At 42.3% G+C, this 18,762-nt stretch overlaps 1 long non-coding RNA gene across 3 annotated transcripts; it reads left to right on the forward strand.

Moving 5' to 3' along the window:
* Positions 1-3: 3 nt before the first annotated feature.
* On the forward strand, positions 4-18,664 carry LOC129811093 (uncharacterized). 3 transcript variants are annotated; one of them, XR_008752830.1, is made up of 4 exons: positions 4-904; positions 10,197-17,165; positions 17,617-17,723; positions 17,917-18,664. It is a non-coding gene; the product is annotated as an uncharacterized LOC129811093 (long non-coding RNA). The 3 variants fall into 3 exon arrangements; XR_008752829.1 differs by having other exon boundaries at positions 4-809; XR_008752831.1 differs by having other exon boundaries at positions 4-809; positions 17,962-18,664.
* The last annotated feature ends 98 nt before the right edge of the window (positions 18,665-18,762 follow it).

Genomic DNA, 18,762 nt, shown 5'->3' on the forward strand with positions numbered 1-18,762 from the left:
CTATTGCGCGTGCGCATACCACCCAGACACTTCTGCACCACATGCAAAAGAGGAAAGAAAGCATGCCTTTACTACAGAGTGTAAATAGAACAGAATGTACGCATGCATAGTTTGATTTGTTTGGATAAAATGCTGTGTCTACGTATATGTAGAATGCACCCCTGGAATATAACAATTTGAACTTTTAGCAATGAGATGGATTATTTACGTGTGTCTTAGTCAGGAGTTATTCTCATAAATAGATGGTTCTCATAAATAGATGAATTTGCCTAACATTTTGTGGTAGGTTGGCTATGTATTGTCAGTTGCAAGTATACACGGTATGATTAATGCATCACTCCTTTATTAAAGGGATTTGTAGTCCTAATATTCACCATCGAAAAGAGGCTTGTTGAATTCGACATTGATTAACTGAAATCATGTTGTGCAGCTTTATGTCAACATGTCAATTTGCTTCGGACATGTTTGGACATTTGTTTGTAAATGTTTTTTTTTTTTTAAGCTACAAATCCAACATGCAGAAGCCTACTTGTTTCCTGTCGTGAGAATATTTGGCCTGAACTACATTGCCCAGCATGCACTTAACTGGAGACGTCATCATCATTAGTCTGCGTTCTGAGTTGGTGGACAAGATACACTACATCAGGTATTCCCAAACTGGGTTACCGAAATGCCGTCGGGGGTACGCCAGATAAAAAAAAATGTGAACCACATTTTTAAGGACCAGGAAATTATAGGGTTTATACATTTTTATTTGTTAACATTTTCAAACAGTCCATTTATATTTTCCAACGGGGCAATACATGTGGGTGAGTTTTTTTTTTGTCGCCTGAGTAGCCTCGTTTCAATGCCAAAATGAAACCATCTAGTGTTCAGCGAAATAACAACACAATGTCAAATACAGGTAACCTAGTCAAATAATTAACAACCAATCACATTAACCATTACTCTCTCGTGAGAATTCCACTAACGGTCCGTATGTAGCCAAACGTAGCGGCTGCTCATTCTGTTTGCTCGAAAATTGATAAATTGAAAAAAAAGGTAAGGCCAAAGAGACACATTCCAGCTCTACTGGTACTACACCTGTTGACGACACATTGTTCTGCTTCCACGAGCACATCCAATGCTAGAATGAGTAATTCTGCATTTGTTGTTAGCCCAGCTAGCATGGACACTTGACAGTTGGGAATATGATGCAGCTGAAGAACTACTGCCCCCTTACCCGGGAAAGCACCGAACAACAGACAGGGATGTTGGACCATCGAAGAGGTGCAAATATGATGAGAACTACATTGATTTGGAGTTCACTTATATTGGGAGTAGTACCTTTCCTCAGCCACAGTGTGTTATATGTGCGAAAGTACAATCTCACGACTTGATGAAACCTCCACTCTTGTGCAGACATATAGAAACAACGCTTGCCAATTTGAAAAATAAGCTACAGGAGTTTTTTGTGCGAGATTTAAGACGACTTTCAAGTAGTAAGACATGTATAAAAGTAACAGATACCATTAATAAGAACTGTCTAGAAGCGTCTTATATGGTGAGCTACCGAGTGGCTAGGACAGGCAAGCCCCATACTATTGTGGAGGACTTATTTGCGTACAAGCCAGGGAATTCTGTCTGTTGCAGCTGGATGAGTCAACAGACTCCTGATATACAGTTGAAGTCGGAAGTTTACATACACCTTAGCCAAATACATTTATACTCAGTTTTTCACAATTCCTGACATTTAATCATTTAATCCTATCCATCACTGTATTTTAAGAATGTGAAATGTCAGAATAATAGTAGAGAGAATGATTTATTTCAGATTTGATTACTTTCATCACATTCCCAGTGGGTTAGAAGTTTGCATACACTCAATTTAGTATTTGGTAGCATTGCCTTTAAATTGTTAACTTGGGTCAAACATTTTGGGTAGCCTTCCACAAGCTTCCCACAATAAGTTGGGTGAATTTTGGCACATTCCTCCTGACAGAGCTGGTGTAACTGAGTCAGGTTTGTTGGCCTCCTTTCTCGCACAAGCTTTTTCAGTTCTGCCCACAAATTTTCTATAGGATGATGTCAGGGCTTTGTGATGGCCACTCAATACCTTAAATTTGTTGTCCTTAAGCCATTTTCCACAACTTTGGAAGTATGCTTGGGGTCATTGTCCATTTGGAAGACCCATTTGCAACCAAGCTTTAACTTCCTGACTGATGTCTTGAGATGTTGCTTCAATATATCCACATAATTGTCCTACCTCATGATGCCATCTATTTTGTGAAGTGCACCAATCCCACCTACAGCAAAGCACCCCCACAACATGATGCTGCCACCCCCGTGCTTCACGGTTGAGATGGTGTTCTTCGGCTTTCCAGCGTCCCCTTTTTCCTCCAAACATAACGATGGTCATTATGGCCAAACAGTTCTATTTTTGTTTCATCAGACCAGGGGACATTTCTTCAAGAAGTACGATCTTTGTCCCCATGTGCAGTTGCAAACCGTAGTCTGGCTGTTTTATGGCGGTTTTGGAGCAGTGGCTTCTTCATTGCTGAGCGGCCTTTCAGGTTATGCCAATATCGGACTCGTTTAACTGTGGATATAGATACTTTTGTACCCGTTTCCTCCAGCATCTTCACAAGGTCCTTTGCTGTTGTTCTGGGATTGATTTGCACGTTTCGCACCGAAGTACGTTCATCTCTAGGAGACAGAACTCGTCTCCTTCCTGAGCTGTATGACGGCTGCGTGGTCCCATGGTGTTTATACTTGCATACTATTGTTTGTACAGATAAACGTGGTACCTTCAGGCGTTTGGAAATTGATCCCAAGGATGAACCAGAATTGTGGAGGTCTACAATTTTTTTACTGAGGTCTTGGCTGATTTCTTTTGATTTTCCCATGATGTCAAGCAAAGCGGCAATGAGTTTGAAGGTAGGCCTTGAAATACATCCACAGGTACTCAAATGACGTCAATTAGTCTATCAGAAGCTTCTAAAGCCATGTCATAATTTTCTGAAATTTTCCAAGCTGTTTATAGGCGCTGTCAACTTATTGTATGTAAACGTCTGACCCACTGGAATTGTGATTAAGTGAAATAATCTGTAAACAATTGTTGGAAAAATTACTTGTGTCATGCACAAAGTAATGTCCTAACCGACTTTCCAAAACAATAGTTTGTTAAGAAGAAGTTTGTGGAGTGGTTGAAAAACTAGTTTTTATGACTCCAACCTAAGTGTATGTAAACTTCCGACTTCAACTGTATATATGTAAATCCTGCTCATCTTAATTTCCATAATTAACTAGTCATATTTGTAATAATGTAGGTAGTTTAAACAAAGGATTGTTACCTCTTACCAGTATTGCCATTACAAAAATTACATTTTGGCAAGCAATTATTATTTTAGCAAACAATTGTGAGTCTATACTCCCTAGCAACAGTTGTGGGATACATACACACACACACACACTCAACCCCTTTCCTCCACAAACAACCATACACCCAAGTATAGTGTTTCTGTTATATTCATTTAAATCATTGCCGCCACTCCAAAAAATATATATTTAACGGGGAACTGCACCCGCTGATTTGGCCTGTTTTTTTTGGCTTACTGCCCTTGGTACCGCATCTGTTACCCATCTGACAGAACCTTGCCAGCAGTGGCTTAATCTCCACCCGGCACAGCCAGAAGAGGACTGGCCAACCCTCATAGCCTGGGTCCTCTAGGTTTCTTCCTAGGTTTTGGCCTTTCTAGGGAGTTTTTCCTAGCCACCGTGCTTCTACACTTGCATTGCTTGCTGTTTGGGGTTTTAGGCTGGGTTTCTGTACAGCACTTTGAGATATCAGCTGATGTAAGAAGGGCTATATAAATAATTTTGATTTGATTCACCCCACTCAATCACAACAAACAAACATCCTGCAGGCTGAGTTCAATAACATGGTGAGATGCCAGAGGAAGCTTTTATTTATTTATTGAGGGAAAATCCATTGACACCAGAGTCTCATTCACAAGGATGCTTTGATCACAACAGACACAATGTGAAACAAAACAGCGATCAAATTACAGAAAATTAACATGACCAATTACCATCAGTAACCTACAGAGTAATATGAGAAGAATGCAATTGCTGAATTTATGTAGATATTCTAAACTAAGGGGTTTGATAACTTTCAAATGTAGTAGCAGGTCCATGTAGAATAAACTACCCTTTACATAATACCATAGAAGCACTTATGCTAATATAACAATGTGCACCTTTCATTGTTGTTATCAGCCGATACAGACACTGTGCCTATCAGCATTTTGTCAGGTGGTAATGGGGCTATCTTGACAAACATGACCGTGGTCATACCTTCTTGTGTCGTGTCCCGTATACAACAGGAGTTCCCTGATCCTGGTTCAGAATACACAGGGTTTCTCCCGCCCCATACTGACTGCAAAAAAAGACAATACAAGTAAACGTTGTCTAGTAAAATGTTAATGCTGAGTGCCAGTTCTCTCTCCATTCAGAGTCATCAGTATCAAGCCTGTCTGTCGGTCTGGACTTCATCACATCATCTAGAAAGTCTCCATGTGCTGGCTCCATACATGTTTTTGTGGACACATACAGTACCCACAGTCACTGTTCTATTACCAATAGCAGTTAGGATAGATAATATCTGACACACAAACAAGTACTATGTTGAAGTTTGAACAGGTCAGACTAAACCTACCTAATTCTGTTTTCCCCATCCACGACAGTTGGTGAGAGGCAAGAGATGGTGAGGTCTTTGCCATAGCCCCATTTATGGGCATAGCAGCGTAGATCAGCTCCTGGCCCCTCAAAGATCTCTCTGTGTGTCTGTGTAACCTCCTAACAGTTATGTTTCTTCTCGTCAAGACCAGTATGTGCAGGATCTAATTTCAGGCATTTTTTTCTACCCCTGCTACGTTAGGTTACTATCAGTGGCCTCATAATGGAGTGTCCTTTTCATAGGAGTCGAGGGAGACTGGCAACAAAGGAGGAAGTGTCACAATGGTACTTGTGTTGCATGACACTTTTATTCTGAGGTCTTGCCTGACAAGCTGTGAAAAATAGCAAGTGTACAGTGAATTAAGTTATTTTTGGAGGTCGCTAAACCATTGCAATCACATTGCTGGACATGTTATCATACCAATTATTGCTCCTTCTGGTAGCTCCCGGTATCCGTTCATGACAAGGGGATCAGTCTGGCACCCAACTGTGCACTTTGTCTAACAGAAAAACGGCTTCAACGGTTGTTATCATCCCTCAATTATAGTTAGCTAGTACCACCATAGATGCATCCAATATTGATTTGTGCCCTAGACATGGTTGCACTGTTTTGTCTAAATTACACTAACTTAGAAATACTTTGAAATACAATGACATTGCTAAAGCAGGATAATAATTTGTAGGAAACAACTTTACCATTTTGTCGTCGTCAAATTTACTTTAGCGAGATGGCAATATTGCCATTACGTTTACTAGCAAAGTTCGTCAAAAATAGCTGCGATGCTAATGTTAGCTAGCTAAAATACGGTGGTTCCATCAATCTTAGTTAGCTAACTAAAGTTATACTGCATCTAAAGTCAATCTGGGGACATAACAATTGTGACAAAATTGTGACTAATTAATTAGCCTTCTTTTGAAATGTTATTGTGTTTCCAAGCAAAGTCAGAGTTGTATTGAGTTAGGCTAAGTACTTGTTTGTGTGTCAGATATTACCTATCCTAACTGCTATTGGCTAAATCTAGCTAGGTGGGTAGCTAGCTAGGTAGTTGCGTAGTTAATTAGGTAGCTAGCTAGGTAGGTAAGGTGGGCAATGATAGCGATGATGATGATAATAATTATCAAAATATACCTAACCAGCAGTCTATGGTCTAGCTACCACCACTGGGACCAATGAACTCCAACCACGTAATCCGCAAGGTCGGGTCCATCGGCAAGGCATGCAAATCATAGTTGGTCAATCCGTATAGATAGGGCTTAAATGGCCTTTGAACGCATTGGGGGAAATGAAACAATGGAGCCCCATTTCAATGAAGGGAAGCGAAGTGGGCAGAGTTTGGAAAAAAGGGGCAGGATTTGTTTACATAATTGTAATCCAAACCAAATCTTCATATACTCATTGTGACGCACTGAGGTGACCAAAATTATTGTATTTACACTTTGTAGTCACTTTTGACACTAGAATAAATGTTTGACTCATATCAATGCTACATAGGCCGTTTTTCAAAGGGATAAGTAGATTTTTAGGGGCTCTTAAAAAAAAGTGGTACAATTTTGTATCTGCAGCCAAGAAGAGGGCAAATAAAACGTTTGGTCGGAATCCGCGTCATTGGCCAGGCCCACTATCAGCCCCCCCACTCTAACTTTGCCAAACCGGCTGAAAAAAAGAAGTACTGGAAAAAGCACCTAGGCTAAACTTTGAAAATCCAAAGGCACAGCTGTTAACTAAATTTGATCCACTCCCTCACTCTGTCTCCCTTGAAGCAACAGTAATGAGTAATTCATAAGCACAGGCCTATTTATGTTCTGTGGCTTAGCTACCATTTTAAATGATAGGCTACCGGTATGCTTCTACCCATGAGAAAGGAAGTCTACAGCCTTTCAAAAACTTAGGCAAAAGCTGAACTTTGTACAGTGAAAACATGATAATATTGTCTCGATTAAATCTACGTGCAAAGTACATTTACCTTTTGAATTTATAATGCTTTATCTGTGAAAACAGGTAGAGAGTGATTCCATGCCAGTAAGGCCCAAAAATATTTTGGGTATCTCAGATTTTTGTAGAAATTGGATGATAGATATGCTTTTTACATTTGTAACTCATATAGTTTTTTTTATCTTGGTGAAAGTGGCAATTTTTTGCCATTTTTAGATCTATACATGCAAGTATATGCATTGAAGTTACGATAAATGTTATGAGCACAACCAACACAGTGAATGGGAAAATGGATTCAAAGGCAACTCTCTGCTCGTGATTTGCTGAATGAGCAATCCTAAAATCCTGAATATGCCGGCATTTGAATTCATAAATTCAACTATTAAAATTGCATTGACCCCCAAACTGTGTACCAGTAATACTATATCAGCATTGTGTAGCTGAAGAAAAATATGTATTACTCTTACCAACATCATTCAGGCATACAGTACCAGTCAAAAGTTTGGACACACCTACTCATTCAAGGGTTTCTTAATTTTACTATTTTCTACATTGTAGAATAATAGTGAAGACCTCAACATTATGAAATAATACATATGGAATCATGTAGTAACCAAAAAAGTGTATTTTAGTAACCAAAATATATTTTATATTTTAGATTCTTCAAAGGAGCCACCCTTTGCCTTGATGACAGCTTTGCACACTCTTTGCATTCTCTCAACCAGCTTCACTTGGAATGCTTTTCTAACAGTCTTGAAGGAGTTCCAATATATGCTGAGCACTTGTTGGCTGCATTTCCTTCACTCTGCGGTCCAACTCATCCCAAACCATCTCAATTGGGTTGAGGTTGGGTAATTGTGGAGGCCAGGTCATCTGATGCAGCACTCCATCACCCTCATTGGTCAAATAGCCCATACACAGCCTGAAGGTGTGTTTTGGGTCATTGTCCTGTTGAAAAACAAATGATAGCCCCACTAAGCGAGCGGTATTGCTGCAGAATGCTGGGGTATCCATGCTGGTTAAGTGTGCCTAGAAATCTAAATAAATCACTGACAGTGTCACCAGCAAAGCACCCCCACACCATCACACCTCCTCCTCCATGCATCACGGTGGGAACCACACATGCGGAGATCATCCGTTCACCTACTCTGCGTGTCACAAAGACACAGTAGTTGGAACCAAAAATCTCAAATTTGGACTCATCAGACCAAAGGACAAATTTCCACTGGTCTAACCAATACCAATACTCCTCATCATTTTAATGCTTCTGGTATTTTTGCAAATGACATAAGGGATCACTGTGCTATTGCCTGTGTGAGAGATGGTAAAATTCCTAAGCAATCTCCACGTGTCATTACGAAAAGAAACTGGAAGCGGTTTCATATTCAAGGTTTTTTACATGATGTATCTAGCATTGAATGGAATAGAATGGAATTAATCCCTGATGTTGAACTAGCCTTTTCTTCCTTCCACAACGCATTCCAGGATTTATGCAACAGGCATGTCCCTTTAAAAAAATAAGGATTAAGGGCAGACAGAACCCTTTGTCTACTGAGGAACTTACTACAATCATAGGGGAACGAAATGCAATGTGGGCTTAAGCAAGAGGGTCTGGTTCGGTTGATGATTGGATGGCTTTTAACCGTTTTCAAAATATGGGTGTGGCTATGATCCGTAAGTTGAGAAAAAATAAGAAACCCGCACACCGCTCTTGATAGTATCACTGCTCTCCAATAAGATTTACGCATCGGCCTCACGGCCTTCGTCAAAGCTCTGACGAAGGCTGTGAGGCCGATGCGTAAAGCCTATTGGAGAGCGGTGATACTATCAAGAGCGGTGTGCGGGTTTCTTATTTTTTCAAATTTTATTCAACTGTTACCATGCACCTGCCAAAAAGATATCTCAGATGTGCGAGAGCCTTTTGAATTAGGATCCATAAATTGAAAGCAGACCACTACCTGAAATCTACTTCGGATAATTTAAATATTCCATCAACATTTTGGCAGTTAGTGAAAGGTTTGGAGTGCAAAAAAGATACACAGCTTCCCAAACAATTGTTGGTAGGCACAGATGGTAACTGAGAGAACCTCCAGCATTTTCTATATGTAGGCAGTTTATTTGAAAAGGTCAAAAGGTATTATTGAGCCCCCTATCAATTTACCTGACACCCCTGTGCACTCCTTCGCCAGGTTCTCCTTTTCATCCTTCTCTGTTTCAGAATTGCGTAAAGCCCTGAAAGAAATTGATAGAAAAAAATCCCCTGGTCCTGATGAACTAGACCCCCACTTCCTACACTTAGCTGTAGACATCATTGCTCCACCCGTAACATGTATTGTTTACCTCAAGCTTAATGTTAAGGAAATCCCCAAGTTATGGAAATCTGCTTTTGTACTGCCTCTCCTGAAAGGTGGAGATCCTTCGCTACTTGACAACTATCGACCCATATCAAAATTGTCTGTACTGTCTAAGGTACTGGAGTCCTTGTGGCTCAGTTGGTAGAGCATGGCGCTTGCAACGCCAGGGTTGTGGGTTCATTCCCCACGGGGGGACCAGGATGAATATGTATGAACTTTCCAATTTGTAAGTCGCTCTGGATAAGAGCGTCTGCTAAATGACTTAAATGTAAATGTCCTTAGTTAGTAGGAGGCTGAAGGCCTACCTCCAAGAAAACAACATCTTAAATGGAATGAAATCAGGTTTTAGGTCTGGCCACAGCACTCTTTCAGCAACATTGAAGGTTTTTAATGACATCCACCGTTCTCTTGACAAGAAGTTACATTGTGTGTCTGTCTTTATTGATTTGTCAAAGGCATTTGACACCGTGGACCATGCTGTGTTAGTGCAAAGGTTAAAATGTCGTGGAATTACTGGTCATGCTCTAGATTGGTTTATAAATTACCTATCAAATCATACACAATGTCTAATGGCGGATGGTTGTGAATCTGAGTCCATAGAGTTGTGCTCAGGTGTTCCGCAAGATTCTATTTTGGGCCCATTGTTGTTCATTTTGTATATCAACAACATTGGGAATCATATTGAAACAGCAGATGTTCATTTTTATGTAGATGCTACTGTTCTTTATTCAAGTAGTAGTAGATTATCTTTAGCTTTTGAAAATTCCCAAAGAGCATTTAACATCATACAACATAATCTGTATGATTTAAAGCTGGTTCTGAATTTGGGTAAGACAGAATGCATGGTATTTTCAAACACCTGTTTGAGAGAATGCCAAGAGTGTGCAAAGCTGTCATCAAGACAAAGTGTGGCTATTTTGAAGAATCTCAAATATAAAATATACACTTTTTTGGTTACTACATGATTTCATATGTGTTATTTCATAGTGTTGATGTCATCACTGTTATTCTACAATGTAGAAAATAGTAAAAAGAAAAGAAAAGCCCTTGAACTGAGTAGATGTCCAAACTTCTGACTGGTACTGTATATCATGACAGTATAACTCTATTTGTATAACTCTATTTTTTATTTTTATGAAGGAGTGGGTCTTTAATATTATTTAGGCTGATATTATAATGACTCTTGTATTTAGTTTGCAGGCTGACACCATGCTGAAGATGGGCTTCCAGCAGCAGGTTCTGGAGGTTCTGGAGCATGTCCCAGAGGAGCAACAGACCCTGTTGACGTACACCACCATCCCCAAGGGCACAGAGGCGGCCCGACTGACCCAGGACCCGGTCTGCATCGCTACTGTGGACAAGAACCAGGCCTGCGCCAACATCTGCCAGATTGGCATTTGTTTACATCCTTGTTAGGGAGCTATTCTTCTTTGCCAAGATAATCCATTCACCTGAGAGGTGTGGCATATCAAGAAGCTGATTAAACAGCATGACTATTACACAGGTGCACCTTGTGCTGGGGCAAATAAAAGGCCACTAAAATGTGCAGTTTTGTCACACAACAATGCCACAGATGTCTCAAGTTGAGGGAGTGTGCAATTGGCATGCTGACTGCAGGAATGTCCAACAGAGCTGTTGCCAGAGAATTGGATGCTAAGTTGTCTACCATAACGTTGTTTTAGAGAATTTGGCAGTACGTACAACCGGCCTCACAACCGCAGACCACGTGTATGGTGTCGTGTGGGCGAGTGGTTTGCTGATGTCAACATTGTGAACAGAGTGTCCCATGGTGGGGTTATGCTATGGGCAGGCATAAGCTACGGACAATGAACACAATTGCATTTTATTGATAGCAATTTGAATGCACAGAGATACCATTACAAGATCCTGAGGCCTATTATCGTGACAATTATCCGCCGCCATCACCTCATGTTTCAGCATGATAATGCACGGCCCCATATCGCAAGGACCTGTAGACAATTCCTGGAAGCTGAAGATGTCTCAGTTCTTCCATGGCCTGCATATTTACCAGAAATGTCACCCATTGAGCATGTGTGGGATGCTCTGGATCGAAGTGTATGACAGAGTGTACGGCAGTGTGCTCCAGTTCCCGCCAATATCCAGCAACTTCACACAGCCATTGAAGAGGATTGGGACAACATTCCACAGGCCACAATCAACTCTATGCGAAGGAGATGTGTCACCGCTGTTATCAAATGGACTCATGCTAGCCACAAGTTCTAACTGAGCTCAATTGTCATGAAACTCACATACAGCGATGAGTTTCTCTCTCTTTCATACAAACTTTAAGAATAACCAGGAGCGCCCACAATGTGTATTGTGCGGGAAGTGCTTAGTTAAAAAGTCTCTCAAAATGAACAAATTAATAAAACGACACGTCCTGACCAAACATCCACAGCATGATGGAAAACCCAGGGAGTTTTTTTAGAACAGGGCAGAATGCTTCAGGAAACTGTGCTCCGACAGTGGAAAAGTAAGTCAGCTAGCAAGGCATTGTTGTCATTTTTTAACAGGTGTTAAAAAGCAGAAATAAGGGAGTAGTATATGTGAGTTTCTCTTTCAAACAATCCCCTGGCCTTTTTAAAACATTTTCTCCCCAATTATTATAATATATTTTTTAATTAACCCCTTTTTTCTTCCCAATTTCGTGGTATCCAATTGGTAATTACAGTCTTGTCTCATCGCTGCAACTCCTGTACTGACTCAAGAGAGGCGAAGTTCGAGAGCCGCGCAGACTCCGAAACACGCTTCTTGTGTGTCTGCACTGCAATGCTCGCTTAACCCGGAAGCCAGCCACACCAATGTGTTGAAGGAAACACCGTACACCCGGCGACCATGTCAGTGTGCATTGCGCCCGGCCCGCCACAGGAGTCGCTAGAGCGCGATGGGACAAGGACAACCCGGCCCAACAAACCCTCCTCTAAACATGACGACGCTGGGAGAATAGTGGGCTGCCTCATGGGTCTCCCGGGCACAATAGGACAAGGACAACCCAGCCTGCCAAACCCTCCCCTAAACCGGACGACGCTGGTCCAATTGTATGCCGCCTCATGGGTTTCCCAGTCGCAGCCGGCTGCGACACAGCCTAGGATTGAACCAGGATCTGTAGTGAGGCAGCTAGCACTGCGATGCAGTGCCTTAGACCGCTGCAACACTCGAGAGGTCCCCAGGCCTTGTACACAGCAATTTCAAAGTCCCTCATGGTTTCTTGGTCCGTGTCTTCCAGGAAAAAGTAGCACTGCTTGACGGCCCAGTGTACCTCGAAGCACATGTTAGCTAATTACTAACATTAGCCAAAGCAAGCAAGCTAGCACTGATAGTGCGGCCCTTAGTAACAGTACAGATGAAGATGAAAAATGATCAGGCCTACTGTACCTCGTACTGTAGAAATTATTGTCAAAAACTAGTCTAGGTTGGAACTGTTGCTGTTAAAATACAAGTAATCATTTTTATTCCGAACTGGAATAAACTTATTGAAGCAAGATGCTTTTTGAGGCAAACACACTCACACAGTTCTGGGTTGCTCATTTACAGGAAGCGGTCGCCTGCCTGACTGAGAAAGCAGTAGATGTTCTGATCCAGTTTGGCACCACATATCTACGCGAGTCAGAAACAGTCTCAATGCTGAACCTGACCTCAATATTGCACTGTCAAAAACTGTGCCCAAAATAGACATGCTTGTTGAAAACTTCCACCAGCCACACACCTCTCATTAGGACTGTGTGTGTTTGTGTGTTTTCTGGTCTACATCTGTGTGATGTGATCAATCAGTTTATTTCAGTTCAGAATAAAAAATATGTATTGTATTTTAACAGCAACAGTTCCAACCTAGACAGATATGTATGAGTGTTTCTAATGGGGGAAAATAAACATGAATAGATATTTATATGTATATTTAATTTCATTGTTATTTGGTTTTGTCTATATTGCATTTGTTTTACGTATAAGGGCAATGCAATGTACCAATATTTACGTATAGTTACATGTTTTCCTAAGTTTGGGTCCCAGGAAAACATAGAATTTCTCATTTGGGTTCCAGGCTGAAAAAGTTTAAGAATGAATTTATTATTTCAAATTAACTATTTATATGAACTGTAACTCAATAAAGTCTTTGAAATTGTTGCATGTTGTGTTTATATATTTTTTTCTTTAGTGTACTGGGTCATGTTCATTAGTTACTAAACAGAAGAAAATAGACTGAAACTGGGAGGGGCATGTCTGCAGAATTATTTATAATGTTTTCCGTTGCGTGCCCTCATGAACCCAACCCTGGTGTAGATTTTATTTAATGTTAATTTAAGTATTCCGGATTGGTCAGTAATTTCTGTATAGTGTCATAAAGCAGACACTCTCAGAATGGAGTGTTATTAAGTCTGAAAAATGGTCATTCCTGCTGTGTGAGGACTGAGATGGCGCTGGAGGGGAGGGCTGCCGTCTTATCGGCTCTTAACCAACCATGCTATTTTGTTTTGTTTTTCACGTTGTTCGTAACTTGTTTTGTATATAATGTTGCTGCTACCGTCTCTTATGCCGAAAAGAGCTTCTGGACATCAGAACTAAGATTACTCACCTCAAATTTGACGAGGAGTTCTTCTTCAATGAGTCGCACACGAGGGATATACTACAGACACCCAACCAGGCCCAGATCCCTGTAATTCGCTGGAAAAGGAAACGTAGGTTTCGCGGAAAGAGATCAGGATGCCTTGTGAGGATCAGCCGAAGAGTGGCTAATCTGCCCTTGCCTTCCGTTCTGCTAGCTAACGTTCAATTGCAGGAAAATAAATGGGATGAACTGAAAGCACGTATATACTACCAACAGGACATTAAAAACTGTAATATCTTATGTTTCACTGAGTTGTGACTGAACGACGACATTAAGAACATATACCTGGCGGGTTATACACTCTATCGGCAGGACAGAACAGCAGTCTCTGGTAAGACACGGGTCGGGGGCCTATGCATATTTGTAAACGTCTCAATGTTTTTCCCGCCTGAGTTAGTGTGATCTACAGCTTATCATGAGATACTCTATCTACCAAGAGAGTTTTCATCTGTATTTTTTGTAGCTGTCTACATACCACCACAGACCTAGGCTGGCACTAAAACTGCACTCAATGAGCTGTATTCTGCCATATGTAAACAGGAAAACGCTCATCCAGAGGTGGCGCTCCTAGTGGCCGGGGACTTTAATGCAGGGAAACTTAAATCAGTTTTAGCCAATTTCTATCAGCTTGTTAAATGTGCAACCGGAGGGAAAACAATTCTAGACCACCTTTACTCCACACACAGAGACGCGTACAAAGCTCTTCTTCGCCCTCCATTTGGCAAATCTGACCATAACTCTATCCTCCTGATTCCTGCTTACTAGCAAAAATGAAAGCAGGAAGCACCAGTGACTCAGTCTATAAAAAAGTGGTCAGATGAAGCAGATGCTAAACTACAGGACTGTTTTGCTAATACAGACTGGAATATATTCCGTGATTCTTCCGATGGCATTGAAGAGTACACCACATCAGTCACTGGCTTTATCAATAAGTGCATCGAGGACGTCGTCCCCACAGTGACTGTACGTACATACCCCAACCAGAATCCATGGATTACAGGCAACACTCGCACTGAGCTAAAGGGTAGATCTGCCGCTTTCAAGGAGCGGGACTCCAACCCGGAAGCTTATAAGAAATCCCGCTATGCCCTCTGATGAACCATCAAACAGGCAAAGCATCAATACGGGACTAAGATCGAATCGTACTACACCGGCTCCGACGCTCGCCGTATATGGCAGAGCTTGCAAGCTATTAAAGACTACAAAGGGAAGCACAGCCGAGAGTTGCCCAGTGACACAAGCCTACCAGACGAGCTAAATAACTTCTATGCTCGCTTCGAAGCAAGTAACATTGAAACATGCATGAGAGCATCAGCTGTTCAGGATGACTGTGTGATCACACTCTCCGCAGCTGATGTAAGTAAGACCTTTAAACAGGTCAACATTCACATGGCCGCTGGGCCAGACAGATTACCAGGGTTTGTACTCCGAGCATGCGCTGACCAACTGGCAAGTGTCTTCACTGATATTTTCAACCTCTCTCTGTCTGAGTCTGTAATACCAACATGTTTCAAGCAGACCACCATAGTCCCTGTGTCAAAGAACGCTAAGGTAACCTGCCTAAATGACGACCGACCCATAGCATTCACGTCTGTAGCTATGAAATGCTTTGAAAGGCTGGTCATGGCTCACATCAACACCATTATCCCAGAAACTCTAGACCCACTCCAATTTGCATACCGCACCAACAGATCCACAGATGATGCAATCTCTATTGCACCCCACACTGCCCTTTCCCACCTGGACAAAAGGAACACCAATGTAAGAAAGCTATTCATTGAATATAGCTCAGCGTTCAACACCATAGTGCCCTCAAAGCTCATCACTAAGCTAAGGACCCTGGGACTAAACACCTCCCTCTGCAACTGGATCCTGGACTTCCTGACGGGCTCTCCCCAGGTGGTAAGGGTAGGCAACAAGACGTCTGCCCCTCAGGAGTGCGTGCTCAGTCCCCTCCTGTACTCCCTGTTCACTCATGACTACTCGGCCAGGCACAACTTCAACAACTATCATTAAGTTTGCTGATGACACAACAGTGGTAGGCCTGATCAAAGACAACGATGAGACAGCCTATAGGGAGGACCGTGTGGTGCAAGGACAACAACCTCTCCCTCAACGTGATCAAGACAAAGGAGATCGACTGGGCTGCAGTGGAGCAGGTTGAGAGCTTCAAGTTCCTTGGCATCCACATCACCAACAAACTAACATGGTCCAAGACAATCGTGAAGAGGGCACGACAAAACCTATTCCCCTCGGGAGACTGAAAAGATTTGGCATGGGTCCTCAGATCCTCAAAAGGTTTTACAGCTGCAACATCGAGAGCATCCTGGCTGGTTGCATTACTGCCTGGTATGGGCAATTGCTCGGCCTCCGACCGCAAGGCACTACAGAGGGTAGTGCGTACGGGCCAGTACATCACCGGGGCCAAGCTTCCTGCCATCCAGGACCTCTATACCAGGTGGTGTCAAAGGGAGGCCTTAAAAATTGTCAAAGAGTCCAGCCACCCTAGTCATAGACTGTTCTCTCTGCTACCGCACGGCAAGCGGTACCGGAGCGCCAAGTCTAGGTCCAAGAGGCTTTTAAACAGCTTCTACACCCAAGCCATAAAACTCAGGAACAGCTAATCACATAGCTAATCACATGGCTACCCAAACTATTTGGAATTTCCCCCCCTGCTACTGCTGCTCTACTGCTGATCTTTAATTATTTGTTATTCTTATCCCTTACTTTTTTGGGAGGTATTTTCTTAAAACTGCATTGTTGGTTAGGGGCTTGTAAGTCAGAATTTCACTGTAAGGTCTACATACCTGTTGTATTCGGCGCATGTGACAAATAAAATTTGATTTGAAGCTCTTAAAGACTTCTCTCACTGGCCCATATTTAGAAAGCCATCACTGCAGCCCGCCCCCCTTTCCAGAGGAAATGGGTGGAGCCTTAGCCATGACCTCACTCGAGGAAACTAAGCAACGGTTTATACCATCTATACAAGGCAGGGAGCAGGAAGAGGCTGTGCTTTCATAAACCCATTGGAGAAATTGCATTACTGCCCAGTAAATCAGACTTTTTTTTGCTATACAGGGGGATATTGACTTGGCACTCCTGCATTTTACCTGTTATCCAACAATTCTGAAATAAAATGTAATTATCATGTTCTTTTATAGGTTTAGTTTTGTAGGTTTTAGCAGACTGTCTTATCCCAAGCCACTCACATTACTCATGATGGCTTATAGTAAATGCACAGAGGGGTGAAACATCAGCATAATACATCAACAAGCATAATAAATCAACTCTTCCTTAGATGTAGGAAGAAATGTTTTTGAGACGGAGATGGCCATCACATTTTGTATAACACCACTGACCTGTGTGTTTATCTTGTGTGCGCCCAGGATGGGAAACTGTACCAGCCTCCGGTGGTGGTGATTATAGACTGTAAGCTGGGGGCAGACCTGCTATGTGAGCCGGGAAGTAGGTCATGGGCCTCAACACGGTGGCCATCCACTCCGACAAGACCCAGTGGGAACGCAACCGCATCCTCAAGGTGAGGCCAATGGCAGCCTTTGGTTCATTAGGCACCAAACAGAAGAAAACTGACTGAAACAGGGAGTGAGTGCCTGCACTGGTCCAATAAGAAACACACATTTTCATTTTCCTTTGCAAAACATTTCAAAACATTCTCTTTTGCGTGCCCTAATGAACAAGACCCGAGGGAGGGGTATTCAGTTGAATGATCAATGGGTTTCCCTAGATATGTTTCCCTAGGTCAAAACCATACACACTAGGATCTAGGATCAGTTTAGCCTTTTACAGCATAATTAATAAGATTACATGGATAGTGGGGACCTGATCCTAGATCAGCGCTCCTACTATAAGATGCTTTATGAATACGGCCCAGATCTGGCTACTATGGCTCAAAAAGAGAAGCAAGGCAAAGCAAGTGGACTTCCATAAAGAGTATTATACCTTTAATATGTTTTGTACTCTGTTCTCAGGGTCTACTTGAAGGTCCACTGGCGTACTGGGCAGAGGGCTCAAACTGCTCAACGTCAAACTGGTGGTCTTTGACATCTCACCCAACATGGACAAGTATGTTCATCAGGTAGGTGAATTTGCAACTGTTGTGCATGGGAAAATCTGATGTGTTTTTGTCTTATACATTTTTGAGACAATCCTTCTTGCATCTTGGCGGGAACATCTTGCACAGAATAGTTTTTGTATAGTATAGTCTACAAGTGTGTGTGTGTGTGTGTGTGTGTGTGTGTGTGTGTGTGTGTGTGTTGCCACTCATTCAGTGGTGTCAAAGCCATTTTAGGTGTCCTGTCACTCCTTCCTCACAGCTGGGCAGAGCAGGCAGACTGGGCCACCGGGGTACTGCCTTCACGTTGGTCAACAACATCAACAAGTGTCTGTTCCTGAAGGTGGTAAACTGGGTGAAGCCCACAGGCTCCCAGCTGCCCCCCCCCAGCTCCTCAACTCGCCTCACCTCCACGAGCAGCAGAGGAAGGAGAAGCAGAAAGCCACGTAAAGTAGAGAGGATGATGTCGTTGGTCACCAAGACCAACCTCCTCGACATCATCTGGAAACACAACAGGAGATTAAAAAGATAGAAACAGTTCGACAGAGGCACTTGTTATAGTTACTTTGTGTTTATATCAGGGTAAATTTGTCATTTTTTAATAAATGAATATGAAAACTTGATTGAGTTGTCATTTGGATTTGACCCTCTTTTACATGCAATATGGTAATATACACGATATATATATACAAAGTATGTGGACACCCCTTCAAATTAGTGGATTCGGCTATTTCAGCCACACCTGTTGTTGACAGGTGTATAAAATTGAGCACATAGCCATGTAATCACCATAGACAAACAGTAGAATGGCCTTACTGAATAGCTCAGTGACTTTCAGCAAGGCACCGTCATAGGATGCCACCTTTCCAACAAGTCAGTTCATCAAATTTCTGCCCTGCTAGAGCTGTCCCAGTCAACTGTAAGTGCTGTTTATGTGAAGTGGAAACGTCTAGGAGTAGCAACGGCTCAGCCGCGAAGTGGTAGGCCAAACAAGCTCACAGAACGGGACCGCCGAGTGTTGAAGCACGTAGGGCGTAAACATTGTCCTCAGTTGCAACACTCA

The sequence above is a fragment of the Salvelinus fontinalis genome, chromosome 14, assembly GCF_029448725.1.
Source record: "Salvelinus fontinalis isolate EN_2023a chromosome 14, ASM2944872v1, whole genome shotgun sequence".
NCBI lineage: Eukaryota > Metazoa > Chordata > Actinopteri > Salmoniformes > Salmonidae > Salvelinus > Salvelinus fontinalis.